Genomic DNA, 17027 nt, shown 5'->3' with positions numbered 1-17027 from the left:
GTAGGAGGAAGAGTGCAAGGCACAGGGGGGCATCGGGGGTGCAGCAAAGCCAATCACCCGGGGACTGACCGCAGGCACCGGGGGTCACAGCGGTTGCACAGGGCCCTGCATGGCCGGTGGCAGAAACTCCATAGCAACCAGTTCAGGCAGAAGCAAGAGACTCATGGGGTCCCGTGACTGCAGGTCCTGGTCTCAGCGATGTCTTCAGGCCTTAGCAGCTCTCTGCTCTTGGCTCTGGTCTCCAGTGTCTTTGGCCTAGACCCATGCAGGTCCCTCTCTTAACCACCACTGCCAGCAGCTCCAGGTTCACAGAATTCAGCCTCAGTGGCTCAGAATGCGCCCTGTGAGCGCTCACTGTGGCCAGGAGGACACAAGGCTCTGTCTGGGTAGGACTGCGGCTGTGCCCATCCCAAGGAATTGTGGGGACCCAGCTGCACAAGGACACCCCCCAGCCCGGGCCAAGGCTGAGCAGGAGTCCCTCCAGGAGCAGGGACAGTTACCACGGCAGGGAAGCCGAGGGCTGAAGGAACCGCTGTCCCTGCTGGGCAGGGCCGAGGACACTGGGCCTCTCATGCTGCCCGCCTGGCAGTGGAGGAGCTGGTTTTTGGGAACCAGGTCTCCAGGCTCCAGCAAGGGCAGGGCTGGCTCTGTGGGGTCTCTCAGCTCCCAAATCCTGTGCTGACTCGTCCTGATTCTTCCCGTGTCCGGTCCCGGAACACCACCCTCTCCATGAATTTCCACGTCTCTTCGCTCCGGGTTTGATTAACGGAAGGTTATAAACAAATCTGAGCAATAAAGGAAACCAGCGTCTCCCCGGGGCGGACACCGGGGATGGGCAGATGGCAAGTTATTTTGTAACTTATAATTTTGTCACTTATAATTTTGTCTTTTTTGAATTTCATATAGATAAACAGAAATGAACTAATTAGCATTTTTTTTTTCAAAGAATCTTTCTTTCCTGAGGCCCTGGGCTACAGTGGGGTCTCGGGGCCCTGCAGTGGGCTGGTTACCAGGTGTCAGGAAGGGGTTTGCCTTTGCAATAGTTCACTGACAGATTTACAAGGGAGGGAAGCGGCAAAGTCCTCTAGGGGAATTGTCTCGCAGTTCTCCTGTTTTAATTACATGGTTTTCTCCCGGACCAGTGCGCTGTGAAGCAAGGGGTGGGAGGAGAATCCCAGCGTCCCATCTGTCCCAGCCGTGCATGCAGTTAACACGGAGACGGCGGGGCTGCCCCGCGTCTGGTACCCAGGTGTGGCCGCCTCCTCTCCAGAGCTGCCATGAGGGCATTGGGTCTGTCGGCACGGGCAGGGGCTGCTGGGCACATGGGCGGAAGGCAACCTTGAGTATTTGGATTCAGAGCCAGACTCGGGTCCCCTGCTGTATCCCCTTTTTTTGACCATCCTTATGTGCAACTTCCAATTCAAACCTCTCAGTGATCCTTCTAATGAACTGTTTTACAGAGGGAAAAACCAAGGCTGTCAGGTGCCCAGGTGTCATGGCGCCCGTGGGTGGCAGAGCTGGGATTTGAACCTTGGAACCCCTGGCTCTGAGGTCAGTGTGTTCCTGGAACATGACTTCTCAGAGGTTCACACTCACCTGATGACCTGGTTAACAGCCCTTTCTTCCCTGACAAGTTCCTTCCACCGCAGGTCTCCTGGCCTCTCCGCCACTGGGCTCTTGTTCTTTGGCGGCCTCTGCGCATGGATATCAGAGGGGCAATATCACTCTGTTATCAGAGAACCACACAGCAGCCAGGCCACGCAGTACCTAGTGGGTTTGGGCTCAGTGGATTTTATCCGGGAGGCAGTGGGGAGCCAGAGGAGGTTCCTGAGCAGGGGTGTGCCCTGACCATGTGTGTCTTTTCCTGTGATACAGTTTAAAAATTTAAATAGTCACTGTATCTTTCACTCACACCTTGTAGGAGAGTAGGAGATTGACAGTGACACTGACCAGGCTGTGAATCAGGGTGAGGGTTAGGCGAGTGGGGATTGTGATCTCTCTGCTTGGGCCTTGCTCGTGCCACAGTGCTCCAAGGGCTCCAGACATTAAAGCAGGAGTCAGGCTGGCCTTTCATTCTCACACGCGTTCTGAGTGCCTGCTGCGTGCAGGGTCCACGCTAGGTGCCGAGCTGGTGGTCATGACCTAGAAGATGCTGTTCCCCTTCTCTAGCAGCTTGCTCTCTGTTTACTAGCAGAGATAGGACCAGAACTCATGAAGCACGGCTAGCAATACGGTAAGAGTGACTTTTCCTAGAAGCCGTAATGCCCTGGTGCACACTGCAGGGTGACCTTAGGGGCTGCTGGTTGGTAACTGAAGTTCTGAGAGGTCAGGTAGTTTGTGCAAAGCTGCACAGCCGGGAGCTGCTCCAATAGGCTTTGAACTCGGGGCTACTTGCTGTAGAGGCTGAACACTGTCTTCTGCTGTGGCTCTTGTTCTGTTCCAATCTGAGCTGGCCAGTAGGTGGGAGTGCGAGCCAAGCACAAATGGAGGAATGTGCTGGAAAGAGATAGGAATCTGGGGGCCCAACGCAGCTACCAATAATAAGGGCCAGCTACTACGTGCCGGGCACTCTTGTGCTCAGGCCTCAGTTTGAGTACTTCTCATCATGAACCTATGAGACCCTTAATCTTCAGCCTTCCATTTTACAAAAAAGCAAACTGAGGCACAGAGGGGTGGCACGCTCAGGGTGCCCGGCTATGAACGATATCTCAGGCTCCTGAATTGGTGCTTGCAGTCCCTCGGCTGGTTGGGCTGATGTAACACTGAACTGCGGCAGGTAGATACAGTGTTACCAGGGAATAACGCAGCAGTGAAAGCTATGATCAGGTCCAGGTGCTTGGACACTGGTTGTGACAGGAGGAACTGAAAGTTGCATTCATTCATTGATGAACTTATCCAGCAGTGATTTCCTGAGCACCTGCTTTGTGTTGCATTGGTTTAGGGCTTGGGGTATCTGTCTCTGCTCAGAGGGAGGCTGACCTGCTCAGGGGGAACATGACTACCAAGGGGAGCATGGCGAGGGAAGTGTGGAAGCATTTTAAACAGGGAAGTACTCAGGTGCATACAAAAAAGTGGTACAGGGGGCAGTGGTGAGGGACAGTCTCTCCGTACCCCCAGGCTTCCTGGAAGGGCCAGGTCCAATGTCACCTTCCTCAGGCTTGTTATTTCACACTTCATTCTGAACTGTGCACAAGGGTGGTGGTGGTGGAGAGGCTGGAGCCAGCCAGCCAGCCATTCCTGCAAAATAAAGATGACTAAAATTTGTATGTTAAACTGAGTATGGTCACGCCTGCACTCTGGGAGGCTGAGGCAGGAGGATCACAGTTTGACTCCAGCCTGGGCAACTTAATGAGATTCTGCCTTAAAAAGTAAAAAAGGAAGGGGGATGTATGTAGCTCAGTGTGAACGTCTTGGGTTCAATCCAGTAGCATCGCAATAAGAGAAAGTGTATGCTGCTCACCAGTTTGCAAGCACCAGGGGAAGCTGGATGATTATCATCCCCACTTTACGGGGAACAACCTGAGGCTCCGAGGAGGGAACGGTCCCTGAGTTGTGCTCTAGTGGAGCCAGGTCTGTCGGACCCGGAGGTTGCTCACTGCGGTCCTGCTCACCAGCACGGCTGCCTGGGTGAGGCTCTGAGCCCCTCTCCCACTTGTGAAGTCCGTTCTGGAGCTGGTCAGGGTGACCTTAGGGACAGCTGTCGACCTTGGAGTTATGGGATTAACATTTTTAGAGGTTTGTTTTTTATTCATTTTCTATGTTTAAATTATACAACGTGATATATGTCAGAACAGTGGAATTCCATCGTCTTCCTCAAGAACCCAGGGGCTAGGGGCTGGGGATTTAGCTCAGCGGCAAAAGCACCTGCCTGGCAAGCGCAAGGTCGTGAGTTCGGTTCCTGGTACCGGAGAAAAACCGAAAAAAAAAAAAAAAAAAAGAACCCAGGGGCTCGTCTGGAGGCTGCTATGGAGGAGTGTGGCCACAGGGTGGCAGTGTTGGCTCGGGAGTGGCAGTCGGCCTGGCTGTGGGGAGGGCTCAGCCTGGCCGCGGCGAGCGGGCGGATTCCAGTCACCGTGGCACCTGTGGCACCTAAGCTAATCCGTTTACCCAACCCCTTCTCCCAAGATGCAGGGAGGGGGTGACCTCTCTTGTGGGACCGGGTAGTGTTCGGCCTGGCTGGGCTTTCCTGTCCCTTGCTTGTAGACGCCCATGAGGGGCCTGGGCTGGCTGCCACTTTGCAGGGGCAGCGGCTCAGAGCGACTGTTGGTGGTGGGGGAGAGCGGAGCACGGACTGCTGCCTCGAGGGCCCTTGAACAGCAGACCATGGCCCGCAAGGCACGACGGAGCCCTGTGACCTGCACCTCAAGGCTTCCCCAGGAGCTCCGAGCGGCCGCCTGCCTGCGCCTACAGCTGTGCGTGAGCCCGGGCTCCTCACTTGCGCCTCACGTGACAGTGGCCAATCCCTGTCCGGTGCTGGGTCACACCTCACCGATCGAGGGCACTGGAGCTGTGCCAGCACGCAGGATGCGCTTCAGCCTGGTGCCCGAACTCAAAGCTCCGGCGCCAGCCCAGGGAGCTCTCTGCGGGGCGGCGCTGTGCTCAGTTTGTGCCCGGGCTGAGGTCAGCTCTGCCTCCCAGTGCTGCAGCACGAGTGACAGAACGAGTCTGTCCTTGTTTCCCAAGGCTCCTCGGAGGTAATAATAGTGCTTGGTCTATAAATAGTGACTTGTGGCATATTACAGCGTGTGTACATCATTATACGTTTGTGTGTAAAATATATAAACAGTAAAAATCTATAAATAACTGCAACTAGAAATAATGTATAGTATTCTATAACAGTGCACCCCTAGTAGGTTATATTTCTATACATAGCACTTAGTAAGTGCACATTTATAAATAGGTAATGTACATGTGTACTTTCTGTGGGCTGAGCATTGCTCTGAGCCAGTGCTAACCTCACTGAGTCTACACAGCTATTTTGGGAGATGGGGGTCCCTGTCTCTCCCGGTGTGTGCGGGGGGACAAGGCTCAGAGGGCAGAAGGAGCGCACAGTGGCAAATGCAGGTGCTGGGATTCGAACTCTGGTCTGTCTGGCCCATGTGGCCCCCGAGCCTCCAGCTTTGCTGCCCCGGGAGCTCTCTGGGGCGGCAAGTTGGAGTTGGCCCCGCTGGTCTTGTCTCTGTGTCTGCCGAGCGTGGCTGCATCCCTCCCACAGAACCGGCTGGAGCGGGCTCTTGGGGCTGCAGGCTGGCTCCCGCCCTTGGCCTCTCCCGGTGCCCTCCTCCTCCACAGCTGGCACGGCCGCTGCTTGGGCATGTGGCTGCCATTTGGGGAGGCTTTTCCCTCTCCCGTGCCTCAGATTTTCCTTTGCAGTTTCCTGCCTTCAATCTTGTCAGGAGCCGTGGACAGCGAGTGCCTCCCAGCCTCCCTTCTGTGGGCGGCACAGAGTGGGAATCCTGTCCCATGTCTGCGGCTTCCTCCTGGGCCATGTGGCCAGCACGGCCCGTGCATCTATCCTCGGGGGCCACCAGAGCCATCACAGGGGCCTTCTTCCATCCTGCGGCCCGCGGGCAGCCTCCAGCAGTGGGTGGGGCACCAGAAGGAAGGGTAGCACTGAGGAAGGATAGCCCACTGGCTGGGCTGAGCTAGGAGAGGCCGGGCCTTGTCCATGTGTAGGGTTGCAACCTCTAGCTCCTTTTTCCCCTCCCTTCCTCCTCCTTCCCCCTCGCTCCCCCTCTCTCCCCCTCTCTCCTCTTCCCTCTCCCTCCCTCTCCCTCCCCTTTCCCGTCCCCTGCCTCCTCCCCTCCCCTCTCCTTTCCCCCTCCTTCCATCCCTTCTCACTTCTGCTTGCCTCCACCGCCCTGTAGAGCCTCCATGGTGTGCGGCGGCTGCAGTGCTCACCCGGGACACAAGAGGTGACCTTGGGTCAGGCACGGGCCAGCGTTTTCTGTTTCATATATTTCCAGTCAGGTTCTTACTTTAATAGATATCAGGAAAAACACCACAAGCAATTAGCACACTGAGCCCTCGGGTTCACTGATGTGATTGCTCTGGGTGAGGCAATGGGAAAGGAAGTGCATTTCAGACGAGGTTGGGGGGCAGTGGGGTCCATGCTGTGCAAGCTGGGGGTGCAGACAGGAGCGGAGCAGCCGCTGGAGCCTGGGAGACCAAGTCCATGGCTCCAGAGTCAGATGCCCAGAGCCCAGCCTGGCTCTGCTGAGGGGTCTTGGGGAGGCCGCTGCACCTCTGTGAGCTTCAGTTACCCCAGCTATCACACAGCAGCTCACAGGGGTGTGGCAAGGGTCAGGGGAGAGAGGAGGGTGGAGAGTTGGTGGGAGCTCACACAGGGTGGCCCAGCTGCAGCAGCAGGGACTGTGTTACTATTATTATCAGCATTAGCGCCACTGTCATCCTCAGGGGCTTTTTCTGGGTGTAGTGACCCAAGGCTTTGGCAGGTAAGCGTCCCAGAGCTCACTATCCCCCTCCTCACCAGAGCTTTGTGAGTGCGGCTCCCACAAGGGGGTCCTCCTTGCACTTCACACCCTGGGTGTGGGGCCCACTGGGCCACTCACTGGGCAGGGTCACGGATTTTAGAGTTGCCATGCCCTTGACTATAGGCTGAAGCCACAAGGCCCACTCTATAGGGTCTGGTCTGCGAGGTGCAGCAAGCAAAGGCATTTACTCCCTGCAGCGCATTACGGCTTTATTCTGGGCAAGTTTGTCCTTTCCTGCGGTGAAGATCTGTTGGTTGGTTGGTTGGGGACAAGTTTGGTGCAACTGCTGGGGTCCGAACAAACGGAGAATGTTAGATGTGTAGCTCCTGCCCCATCCATCCATTATCCATCCAGCCTCCACTCATCATCCTCCAACCTATCCATTCATTCACCCACTCATCCATTCATTCATCATTTATGTGCCCATCCATCATCTATCCGCCATTCATCCATCATCCACCAACCATCTGCCATCGATCCACCCACCCATCCATCCATCCATCCATCCATCCATCCATCCATCTATCCATCCATCCTCCATTCACCATTCAGTAGCCTATCCATCCACTCAGCCATTCATCCATCTATCTGTGCACCCATCCATCATCTATCCGCTATCCATCCATCATCCATGTATCCATACATCCACCCACCCACCCACTAAATGGCAGCTGAATGCCTTACTACAGATCAGATATGGTGGTTAGAGAGTGCTGAGCAGGACACACCCAAGGCCCTCACCTGCACAGTGCTTTGGTGGAGCAGAGAATGTGCTGTTAGGTACGTGTCACCAGGAGGTGTGAGGACAGCGGGAGTGGGGAGCACAGGCTGCTGTGTCACAGAAGCCTGCCTGAAGGAAGGGGCCCCTGAGCTGGGATCTGCAGGGGTGATGGCGTAGGCAGGGTGGCACCCCAGAGACTCGGTAATAGGGCTGCGGGAGGTCGAGGGGAGAGAGTAGAATTTCATCCAAGGGCAGTAGTTGCTATGCAGATGTGAGCTGGGAGGGGCAGCAGCAGGTTGGGCTCCAAAGGTCCTTCTGGCTGTGGACAGGGTGTGGGCAGGGCTGAGATGGGGGGGGGGAGAAGCCCGAAGCACGTGGGGCTGAGATGCTGCCTCTAAGAGGGTAGCGGGGGGCCTGGGACCGAGGGCTTGGAGACCCGGAAGCTTCTGCCCTGGTCTCATGTGGGAGGGTTGCGGTGGGTGCCAGGTTTCTGCCTGGGGGAGCCTTTCAGGGTCCCCACCCAGAAAAGCAAGCTTGGGGCTGGGGAGAGGAGATGCTGGTGTGGGACAGAGGGGAGAAGGAGGAGCAGCGCGCAGTCAGGATGCTGTGGAGAGACTGAGCCTGCGCTCAAGGTGCCTGGTGGCTGAGCCAATGCAGAGGTCATTGTGGTCACAACAAAGCGGCCTTTGGGGGGCAGCGGGGTGTGTGGAGAGCATGGGTGCTGAGAACTGGTTTGGAACGGATTGGCTGCCGTCCGTCCCACTGTACAGACGAGGAAATAGAGGCTGAGAGGGGCCCGAGGCTGCTCATCCGGGAAATGCAGTGCCATGGCTCGAACCTCAGTTTCCCCACTTGCGGCCCAGGGTCCTTCCCAGTCCCTTGAGCCTGATGGGACCTGTGATTTTTTTTTTTTTTTTTTGTACCGGGAATTGAACTTATGGCCTTAGGCTTGCCAGGCAAGCACTTATGCCGCTGAGCTATATCCCCAGCCCGGGGCCTGTGATTGTTGAGTATTTTATGTGTGTAGTGATTAAGGCTCATGGAAAATCAGGAGCCAGTAAGAGGCCAGTGACGTGGGCATGCTGCAGCCTCTTGAACGCTCAGTTTTCTAGTCTGAGAAATGGGAATATTGACAGAAGTCCCCAGGCAGTCAGGAGGGTTCCTTAAGAGGTGAGTGTGGCTGCTGGGTTGGAGAAGAGTGGAGATCAAAACACTCCCTCTCCCGGGACACCCTTCTCCAGCCCTCCAGGCCCGAGTTCCTCTCCCTGGGTCCCCTGGCTCACAGATGCAGGGGTCTGAGCGGCCCCCTCAGCCCTGTCTGGGAGCTGCCTCTGTCCCTCCCTCTGTGCGGTTACTATAGCAGCCAGCTCGGGTGGGGAAGTGGGAGACAGCCAGAGCGTAATGAGGCTGCGCCGGTCTGATCTGTCCGCTGGGGGCTGTGCCTGTGTAGGGCATGGTCCCCACCCTGAGGCTGCCGCTGCTGTGTGGGCCTCGAGCCAGAGGCCTGTGCTGCCTTGGCCGGGGCCAGGCGAGGGGACCCCCTGCTCATGGCCAGCCAGAGATGGTAACTTTGAGAGACACACAGCCGGCTGGGTGTCCCTGGCCGGGCTCTGAGCAGCTCCTGTCTCCTCTCCCAAGCAGGCCTTGCCATGTGCCCTCTCCAGGCTGGCTGATGGGGGCTGCCCAGTGGGCAGATGAGGTTGAGCCTGTACCCAATGGGTAGGCATTGGGGGCCCTGGCAGCCTCTTTCCCACTGACCAAGTGGGCCCCTGGTGGGCATAAACCAACTGTCTGTGGGCCCAGCTGTGGCCTGGACGTCGGCCTGCGGCTCCGGCTCAGGATCCCTCCTTGGTCCTCCCGCACTGAGTCCTGCTGCCCGTGGCGCCGGCTCCTGCCTGGCTTGCTGTAGTGTCACTCAGGCCCAGATAGGGGCTCCCAGGGGCTCCACTGGCCCACACTGGGAGGCGCCTGGAGATATCGACCCACCTCCTTTCGGGGCTGCAGACTGGGTCTCCCACCCTCAGGTCCCTCCCGCAGCGGGGTGTTTTCCGACACTGGCACCACTCACAGCTCCTGCAGTTCACAGACTCTCGGAATTAGAACATCTTTCCTACACTCGAAGATGCTTTTATAGAACCTCTGAGTGGCAGGGTGTGAGCATCTTGTCTTTATTCGGAATCCTGGAATCACAAGATCACAGATGCCTTCGAGGATGGAGAAGCCCACAGAGCCTGAGGATCTCGACAAAATCTCTTGGAACCGCTACAGAAAACTTGAAACAACATAGAATCATTCAGAGAAACTTAAAGAGTCGAAATAGAAACGTTAGCACAGTTGATGACCATACCCCACCCTCCTCCTGTGACACAGTCTTTCTTCTCTTCCCTGTCCTGTAAGAACGTGGACACTTCTGGGGACAGAGAGCTCATCACCTGCCTGAGCAACCTGTCTCATTGTTGAGCAGGTTTGACTGCTGGTACTGCATCTAAGTGTGTCCCCTGGTGACTCCCAGCCCTGTCTCCCTGCCTTCCCTCATACACGGAACCAGTAATGTGGACACCAGGACAGAGACTGAACTATCCCCTGGCCCAGAACAGTGACTTTCTGGCAGGGGGGTGATGGCAGGTGAGGGCCATGACGCTTCCTAGGGAGGAGGCTCCCTCCGCCTTGGGACCCTGCCTGGGGCCCAGCAAGGCCTCTGCAGCCAGCCCAGCCTGCACGGCGCCCTCCAGCCCTCCAGAGGCAGGAAGCTGAGCAAGTTGGGAACCACTGGAAACAACCATGGGGAACGGCAGGATGTGTCTCCAGCCCCAGCCACCCGCAGCGGGCTGGGAAGAGTGGGTGATGACAGTGAACACAGTTCTGACCAGAGGAGCTGAATTTTGTTAGTGTTTAAAGTGTCAGCTCTGTCAGGTCTGGGCAGGGAGGGGTTTTGTGGGAAGGCCTGGTCTTCTGTAAGCCTCGGCCATGGCACCAGCCCAAGGCAGAAATGGAAGTGTGTGCTCTGCAGCCAAACTGCCCAGTGTGGTCCCGGCTCTGCCCCCTCGCAGCTGTGCGGCTTTGGATGAGTTTCTAAGCTCTCTGTGCTTCAGTTGCTTGTCCTGTGAGGCAAGGGTCATGGGAATACGTCTGGAATGATTTATAGCCTTGTTCCCTCAGGCAGACTTGCTTTCTGCCATCTTGGAATTCACATATTCATTCATTCATTCATGTAATAGTTTACTTGTTTTCCTACCCTTCCTGCACTCATTCACTTGTGCACTCTGCTACCCAGTCTTTCTCTAGCTCGTGGGCAGATAGACCAGGCCCTGGAAGGGATTTTGGCCTTGGCTGGTGGGAAACATATACCAGGGCCAGAGGTGAAGCTCAGTGGCAGAGTGTATGCTTGGCAGGTGTGAGACCTTGAGTTCAATCCCTAGCACCCTAAACCCAGCCCAGCCCAGCCCAGCCCTGCCCAGCCCCACGCAGCCCTGCCCAGCCTAACCCAGCCCAGCCCAACCAACTGATCACTTTCATGCCCTTGAAAGGAGCTGGGAATGGAGATCTAGGGCTCGGCTTCACGGCCCTGGGAGCCCCGATGACTGTCCACCCCCATTTCCTGCGAGATGAGCTACAGCTGCCTCTCAGGGGTTTCAGTGTGATGTGGGCCAGGCCACCTGCTCTCTGCCTGGCTTTCACACTGCAAGGTGTCTGAGCATCTACGTTGCCCGGGGTAGGGCGAAGCTCTGCCTCAGGCGGCTTGCAGAGAACAGAGCGCTGGTTTTACTGAGGTGTTTCATGGCTTAGAACACAAGAGAGCAAGAGTCTGCATTCCAGACCATTAGGGCCTTCTCCCGAGAATGGCTCACTGGAAGGCCCCTCCCCACCCCCTGGCTCAGGGCATCTAGTTGTCCCGGCGGAGGTATCCAGGCTGGGGCCAACCCCTGCCTGGGGCCTCCCTGGTCCTGCTGCAAGACTCACATCTTGTCTCTCATCCTGGCAGCCCCCCATCCCTCTGAATTCCTGCTTGGTGGTGGTAGGTGGTGGCTCTGCTAATCCAGGGAATGGGCCGCAGTGTCTTCCATGCTAAAGCTCCATAAAAAAGCAACCCACACCTTGGACGAATTCCTGTTTGCTGGGAAGCGGAGACATGTTAAACACGGCTCGTATCATCCTGGTCTTTCTCTTTTGGCAGCCTGCATCTCTCAGCTCTGATGAAGGAGCAGGTCCCAATTAAACAAAGGCAACACCATCCTGAGATCCTGTTCCTCCGCTCCCAGACACTATACGGAGGATGAGGGGAAAAGGGAGAGAAGGAGGAGGGGAATAAAAGGAAAGAGAAAAGAGGTGTTCATTGTCTGTGCTGCGTCGGAAGCCCAGGGCTTTGAGAGTTAACACCGGCGCCTGGGTGACTCCAGGGCAGCAGGTGGACAGGGGAGGCCAATAAACCTGCAGAATCAAATTGAAGGTCAGTTTTTATACTTTGGACGTCTGCACACACTGAACCCGCCACGCTGCTCAGTGCCAGCACAAACATACTGATTCGGCAGAAGAAAAAGATCAAGTGCGCCGTGAACTCCTGGTGCCCTGACGCAGGCCTGGGTATGGAGTGTGTCTCTCTGCTGACAGCCCAGGCCCCGCCACCTTCCAGCCCAACGCAGGCTCTGATGGCTCCAGGGCTGGGATGGGATGATGGTTCCAGGAGGCTAGAGGCATGGGGGATTCTCATCTCAAGTGGATCAAGGGCACCGAGAGGAAGCAGGCTGGACAGCAGAGTGCACAAGGTGTCACTGGCTGAGGTACGGTGAGGTGGTCATAGGGCCAGGAGGGTGCACACAAGGAGACCGTCATCTCTTGTCAGGCCCCCAGTTAAGGGTGCCTGGGGTGTCTCATGCGGGTTCATGGCCTGTCTGCTGTGTTACCAGGTGGAGACTGCTACTCTGCTGGCTGTCACTGGTCTCTACCTGGGGTGCTCCTGGAGGTACCTGGAGGAGATGCCTCAGTGAATGTACCCCGGAGGTTTGGGGAAGCTGGCCCGGGCCAAGGTAGCCAGTCTTCATGCTTCCAGAGCTGCCCAATAAAACTTTGGACTGGGCAGAAATAGGACCTGGACTTAGTCCTGCATCTCTGGCTGTGGGATAGGGCAGAAGACACGGAGTCCCTGTGTGCTGAAGACCCAAGCCCTGGAGGCTACCTGTCAGCCTCCCGCCAGCTTGTAAGTCCTGCCACCTGGCCACAGGGCTAAATCACAGTGAGGTCAAGAAGGCCCTCTGAGGAGGGAACTGCCAGCCTCAGAAGCAGAAGCCGGGTTTACGGAAGCAGGCAGGGAGGCTTGGCAGACAGAAGTCTCTAACCTGGGCTTTGCTGGGTCCATGTGGAGATCCACGCCAAGTGCAGAAGGTGAAGAGCGGGATTTTGAGAAGAGCGGCCACGGCCGCGTGTGGTCTCCAGCCTCGGTGCCACATTCCGTCTCGGTGGCCTAACAGGGCTTTTCACAGTGAACATCCCAAGTGGAGTCCATTCCTGCTCCCCCCAGCTCCCCCCCAAGGCCCGCCAACTCTGGGAACGGAAACCCCATTCTTCTTGTGACTCCAGCTAAACCCTCGGGCTTCTCCTTGACTCCCCGCTTCCTCCCACAGCCAGCAGAGGCTCAGAGAAGACAGTGGTGGGTGGTGGGGTGCAGAGCGTTGCTGGGGGCTGGGGGCTGGGGAAGGGGTGGTGGGGAGCTGGCGAAGTGAACTGGGGTGCTCTGCTCAAGCGGGTGGAGCCACAGGGCTCACTTTAGTCAAAGCTGGGAGCTGATTCCATGGATGAGAAGGGGCGGGAAGCAGGGTCTGGGGTACAGATGCTGGGCCCCCTGCTCCCTCCCTTCCTCTGTGGTGGCCCAACCCTCTCCCTGCCCTGTCCACCCAGGAGACATGGGCAGGCTCTGCATCTCAAGCCCAACCCCAAATCCGATTGGTCTGCCTCGGAACAACCCTTCCCCCCAGTAAGCTACAGGCAGGCACATGGTCACACAGAGCCAAGATGGTTGTCTGGGTCCTTCGCTGGGGTCCAGCGGGTGAGAGGGGCTGCTCTACCAGAGAGGGGCAGGGCGGGGGCTGGAGAGCACAACTGGTGGGTACTGCCCAACTGGGAGTTGTGAGGGCCAGGAGCTGGGGGTGAGGAGTCAGGGGAGGGGAGAGGGCCAGGCTGGAGGCACCAGTGTGCCCGGCTGGGGGGCGCAGCGGACAAAGAGCTGCCCTTGCCAGGCGCTGGCCCTGTTTGGTTTTCGTGGTTTGTTTCCACTTGTTTCTATCCTCACACACGGCAGAATGAGCTTTCTCAGAGGAGAATTATTCTCCTTTACAGCGCCCTATTTTTCCTTGGAGTTCCTTGTCACAGCCTGTAATGGTTTAACTCATTTGCGGGGCTCCTGGGTTACCCTTGCTCTTTCTGCTGGAATATCAGCCCCAGGCGGGGCGGGGGACACCACTCTCTCGCTCTCTGTTATTGTCCAGGGCCAAGAGGTGTGCTGGGGCTGCAGAAGGTCCCGGTTGGCTGTGTGGAAGGGAGCGAAGGAGCGGGGGAGGCGGGAAGGAAGGATGTAGAGGGGGAGGAAGGAGGGAACACGGGCGGGCCCTTTGCTACCTGCTAAGAGAGCAGAGGCTGCAACAAGGAGGAGCAGCGCTGTCCCAGCCCTGGGTGAGAGCTGAGTTATGAACATGGATAATCCCAGGGAGCTTCATGGGTGCGCAGTGTGTACCAGCCTGGCTGCAGCTCCCACCTGCTCCTGGTGCTTCTCACGACCACCCTGCAGGAGGTGACGATGATGGCCCAGATGAGGGGCCAGGACCCAAAGCTGCAAAGTGCCCGAGCCGCGTGGCTGGTGAGGAGTAATGCTGGCTCTGGAGGCCCAGCCACGTGACTCTGGTCTGTGCTCAGAACCCCACACGCTGCCGTCCTACCGTGTGCGGGGCCCCGTGCTGGTGATGTGGAGGTGAAGGACACACGGTCCTGCCTCGAGTCAGGGAGCTGGAGACAACAGCGAGAGCTGGATGGTGTGGGTGTTCAGGTGGCTCCCTGTTTGGGTCATTTGACAGATGGGGAAACTGTGGCCCAGACTCGGGCAGAGGCTTGCTGGTTGTGACAGAGCTGCGGTCCTCCGGGAGGAAGCGGTGAGGTGAGGGGAAGGCCAGAGCTGTGGGTGGCCGGGCGGTGTTTGTTCACCAAGGAGGCTGGCGTGAGGGCTCAGACTCTTGGCTGCCGTCCAGGGTCTGTGAGTGGCAACCACAAGGGGGGTGGATGGAGGGGAGAGACGGGAGGGAAGGAAGCTACACCTCTGAACTCAAAATGCACTGACATGATGTCACTGCAGGTGGCTGGAAAGAAAAATACAAAACGTCCCAGCAAGAACCCCAACCCAGCAAAGCGTCGCTCAACCTGAGTCTCAGTCTGTACTGGAGACCTAGAATGTTCTAAAAGTGACATGTTATGAAACTGTCACTTTGTAGAGAAACAGAGAGGGGGAAACGTCTAACTAGTACTGGGAGGGGTGGAGAAGGTTTTTGTTCCTGGTTTCTTCCCTGGGAATCCACCCGCTCTCCTGGGAAGGACACTGACAAAGGGAGTGAGGCAGCCCAAGAGATCCCTGCGTGCCCATGTTTACTGCAGCGCTGTCACAATAGCGAAGACATGAAATCAGCCTAGGTGTCCATCAAGGGATGAATAGATAAGGAGAATATTGTACATGTACACAATGGACTATTATTCAGCCACAGAGAAGAATGAAATCCCGTCATCTGCAGCAAAATGAGTGGCACCGGAGAACATCATGTTAAGTAAAATGAGCCGGACACAGAACATAAGTACAGCACATTCTCTCTCCTGTGTGGGAAACCAAGGAAAAAGCCATAAAGTTGGCCTGAATGGAGGACAGTGATTGCTAGAGGTCAGGAAGTGGGTAGGAGAGGCTGGTAAGGGGCAGCTGGATTTGATCAACACACAGTGTATGCGTGTATTGAAGTATCACACTGAACTCCAACAGTATCTACCATCAATACATTAATACATCTTAATAAAAAATAAAATAAGAAAAAGAAACAGACAACAAAGAACAGTAACAACAAAGGTCTCCATAAGTGACCTTCCAAGCTATGGAGGGCTGGGGTGTCCCCTCTTTGGCTGTCTGGGGATAATACCTCAGTTTCCCCAGAGTCTTTGTCTTGTCCCGTGTGGAACCCCTGAGAACAGGGTCCCCATCTCGCTGCCTTCTGCTGGTCCCCAAGCCTGGCACACCACCAAGGTGGCAGCGCACGGATGAATTAACGCAAAGCCCTTTTCACCTTTTCTTAACTCTCACTCAGGGACCGACCCAAGGCAGGCCTGTCCAGCCAGTCACACTGGGTTTAATGACTGCCGCACAGAGCTTAACTGAGACCAGCACTCAGGTCCCAGAGTCCCCAGTGCAGACCCAGAAACACTGCACCTGTGGTATGCGGGGTGAGGGTTCTGGAGGCCGAGATGATCTGAGTTCAAACTATGGTGACGCCTTGTAGCAAAGTACCTCACAGTGGACCATGCTCCTAACTTCTCTGAGCCTCAGTTTCCCTTTTCATAAAATTCTATTTCATAGAGTATTAGTGAGGATTAAGGAAAAAAACTACACATGGAGAATCACAGATCTGGACATTGATAGACAACCAAGGAATGATGGGATATTATTATTTTAGTTTAATGATGGTCCTTGGGCCAGGGGCCTCACCTGTCTTATTCACTGTGGCCTCCCTGTGTGTCCTGGTCTTGCACACAGTAGGTGCTCAGTGCAAGGGTCTGGGACTTCAGACTCCACAGCTAGCAGCCAGGACCTCCTCTGCCCAGAGTCCCCCAGATGTCCCTGAGCACGAGGGACCCATGTGACTCTCAAAGAAGAAGCAATTTTGTGGGATTCTCAGTCTTTTTTACCCACAGCCCTGATCCATTTCGTTATTGACTTCAGCGGCTTAACGTGCCAGCTTGTCTCTGGGAGAGCCGGTGGCAAAATGACAGGGAGTCAAGGTCTCCACGCCCTTTGCTCTGGCTTTTATCTGCCTGATTTCATGCAACTGGAGCCCTGGCTGCCACTCAGCTGGAGAAACGTCAAAACTATATTAAACTGCAAGATGCAGGTAGGTGACAGGAGAACACTTGTCACCCACCTCTTGCCTGTCCCCCTGGTCCTGAGCCAGTGATGGGGAGGGATCGCTGTGACTGGAAAGCCTGACTCATTTAATCTGCACTTTATCATAATCACAGTCTCGGAACTGCAAGCACTGTTCTCGAGGTGAGTGGCGGCCGGGGCCCAGGAACACGTGCCAGGACAGTGCCAGCGTTGAGAGCCAAGTGGCACGGGCACATCCCAGGCAGCTGCTGGGCTGGCTTATCTTCTTTTATTTTATTTATTTTTAAATTTTTTGCTTGTCTTCTTTTAGCTTTTACTAATTTTTAAATTGTAGTTTTTATTATTTGTTTATTTTGCAGTGCTGAGGGTCCAACCCAGGGGCTTATGCTAGGCAAGTCCTCTACTGTTGAATTACAGCGATGCTCATTAGCAGTTTTTTGAAATATGAATGTGATGCAAGTTCACTGTTAAGTTTAATCGCTGTACAAATGCATACGAATTTTGCATGTCCTAGACCTGCCTAAGCCCCACTTTCCCACGAGACACGGAAGATACTAATCTCTGTGCACTCGCTGTTTGCCTGCTGGGAGGACCTTTGGATTTCTTTACTCTTTCAGCACCGCCATCAATGCTGTGCCTTAGGTTCTGCCATTGTCCTTGTAAAAGAATAGTTAGAAGGGGCTCAGAGTGTCAG

Source organism: Chinchilla lanigera, unplaced genomic scaffold (genome assembly GCF_000276665.1).
Source record: "Chinchilla lanigera isolate Chin_1 unplaced genomic scaffold, ChiLan1.0 scaffold00051, whole genome shotgun sequence".
Classification (NCBI taxonomy): domain Eukaryota; kingdom Metazoa; phylum Chordata; class Mammalia; order Rodentia; family Chinchillidae; genus Chinchilla; species Chinchilla lanigera.
The sequence above is the reverse complement of the archived record's forward strand: the minus strand, read 5'-3'. Positions refer to the sequence as shown.